Source organism: Alligator mississippiensis, chromosome 14 (genome assembly GCF_030867095.1).
Source record: "Alligator mississippiensis isolate rAllMis1 chromosome 14, rAllMis1, whole genome shotgun sequence".
In the NCBI taxonomy this organism is placed as follows: Eukaryota; Metazoa; Chordata; order Crocodylia; family Alligatoridae; genus Alligator; species Alligator mississippiensis.
Genome location: NC_081837.1, coordinates 24,528,934 through 24,531,433, shown reverse-complemented (window position 1 = coordinate 24,531,433; position 2,500 = coordinate 24,528,934). Strand labels below are relative to the sequence as shown.

Genomic DNA, 2,500 nt, shown 5'->3' with positions numbered 1-2,500 from the left:
TTCTCGCGGGTGCTCACCGCTCGGCTCGCCGCAGCATGTCCCATCAACCCCCGCCAGCGGGGGTTCGTCTCGGCACCCGGGTGTGCCGAGAACCTGAAGGTGCTTGAGTTCATCTTACGTAAGGTGAAGCAAGAGAGGCGTCCGCTCGGCGTAGTATTCGTGGACATAGCCAAGGCCTTCGATTCGGTGTCACACGATCACATCTCCTGTGTCCTAAAGGCCAAAGGGGTGGACCAACACATCGTGAATCTCATTGAGGATTCATACCAGAAGGTTACCACGAGAGTACAAGTGTTTAATGGTTTCACCCCACCTATCAGCATCAAATCCGGAGTCAAGCAAGGCGACCCGATGTCCCCCCTGCTGTTCAATATTGCAATGGACCCCCTGATAGCCAAGCTCGAGACGATCGGGCGGGGAGTGAAAGTCGGGAGTGCTTCCCTGGCTACCCTGGCGTTCGCGGATGATCTCGTCCTGCTGAGTGACTCCTGGGAGGGTATGCAACATAACATCGGCATCCTAGAGGACTTCTGCAACCTCACGAGCCTACGAGTGCAACCCACAAAATGTCAGGGGTTCTTCTTGAATCCGACATGCGACTCCTTTACGGTTAACACCTGTGAGGCCTGGACGATAGCCGGCCGTGCGATCACGATGCTGGGACCGGGCGAGTCGACACGATATCTGGGCTTGAATGTCGGTCCTTGGGTTGGGATCGACAAACCAGATTTGGGTACGCAACTAAGCTCCTGGCTCGAGAGGATAGGGACTGCTCCGCTCAAACCGACGCAGAAGCTCTCTTTGCTGGTGCAGTATGCCATTCCCAGGCTGCACTATCAGGCCGATTACGCGAACACCGGTCGTGTGGCCTTGGAGGCTCTGGATTCTATGAACCGAAGAAAGGTGAAGGAATGGTTCCACCTACCTGCCTGTACCTCGGACGGCCTCCTCCACTCCCGGCAGCGGGACGGGGGCCTTGGGCTGCCGCGCCTGGCGAAAGCCATTCCGGCAGCGCAAGTGAGGAGGCTGATTCGCGTAGCCACTTCATCTGATGATGTCATACGGAAAGTATCCTACGCGTGTGGGATAAGTGACGAAGTGGAGCGGCTCTGGTTGGCGGCGGGGGGGGACATGTCCAGTGTCCCGAGGTTCGAGGATCCTGATGCCCCGAAGCCCCTGGAGGCGCAGGACCCCCAGGCGGCTGCCCAGGAGGCACCACGCGTCGTTCTGACGAAGGTGATCCCCCGGCCCTCCAATTGGAAGGACGAGGAACACTCCAAATGGGCCCAACTCCGCTGTCAGGGTGAGGGGGTGGAGCTGTTCCGCAAGGACCCGGTCAGCAATGGCTGGATCTCCAATCGAGGGCGATTGGCGGAACGCCTCCGAATCGTGGCCTTAAAACTGCGGTCAAACGTCTATCCCACCAGGGAGTTTCTCGCGAGAGGCCAGGCAGGTACCAACGTAGGTTGTCGGCACTGTGCACACCCTCGGGAAACACTGGGGCATATCCTGGGCATATGTCCTGCAGTGCAGGAGGCGCGAATCCTCCGGCACAACAAGCTGTGCAAGATCCTGGCAGCTGAGGGCAAGAAGTGTGAGTGGACAGTGTACTATGAGCCGCACCTGCGCAACGCAGCTGGGGAACTGCGTAAGCCTGACCTCATTTTTGTCCGAGACGGTACCGCCCTGGTTGTGGATGTCACTGTGCGGTACGAAATGGGACCCGCATGCCTCTCGGCCGCCGCCGCAGAAAAGGCCGCGAAATACCTGGATCTGAACGCACAGATCCAGGAGCTCACAGGGGCTAAGCAGGTCACCTACTTTGGCTTCCCTCTTGGAGCCAGAGGAAAGTGGCACGCTGACAATTGGCAAGTACTGTCTGAACTGGGATTGTCCAACTCCCGGAAGGAGCGGGTCGCACGTCTTCTATCGTGGCGGGCCTTGCTCGGGTCAGTGGACATAGTGAACATCTTTGCCTCGAAATACAGACAGAAAAGCCTATCGGATGAAGCACTGCCCCCTGACTGAGCACATTGCGAGTTGACCGCGAGTTAAATCCCACTCTAGGGACCCCAAAAATCAAAAATACCAAAAACAGTTGTGTTTAAGTGTGTTCATGTTTGTCCCTTTGGCTTCACCCCCAAGTTGAGTTCCCCTCTCTCCTCTGCGCTGTCTTTCAGAACGGCCGGTGATGTCGAGGCTGGTGCGACCTCGGTCACCCCCAAGGCCAAGCGCTCTGGCCTCGAGTAGGACCGGGTGGCCCGGCCGGCCGGGGCACCCGACACCGCTCGAGGCAAACGGAAGGGATTCGTCCCGACCACAACCGGGCTAGGTGTGGCGCTGCCTAGCCTGTCGTATTGTCAAGCGTCCTGCTGCCGCTCGGGTAGCAGTCCGTACTCCTTCGTCCCTCCTAGGGCCCTCCGCCTCTGCGCTTTTGCTATCCTCTCTGGCCGGTGATGTCGAGGTTGGTGCGCCCTCGGTCACCTCTAAGGCCAAGCGC

General features: G+C 58.7%; 1 pseudogene; it reads left to right on the top strand.

Moving 5' to 3' along the window:
- LOC132245388 (28S ribosomal RNA) overlaps window positions 1-2,500 on the top strand; it is a 9,754-nt pseudogene that overhangs the window by 4,627 nt on the left and 2,627 nt on the right.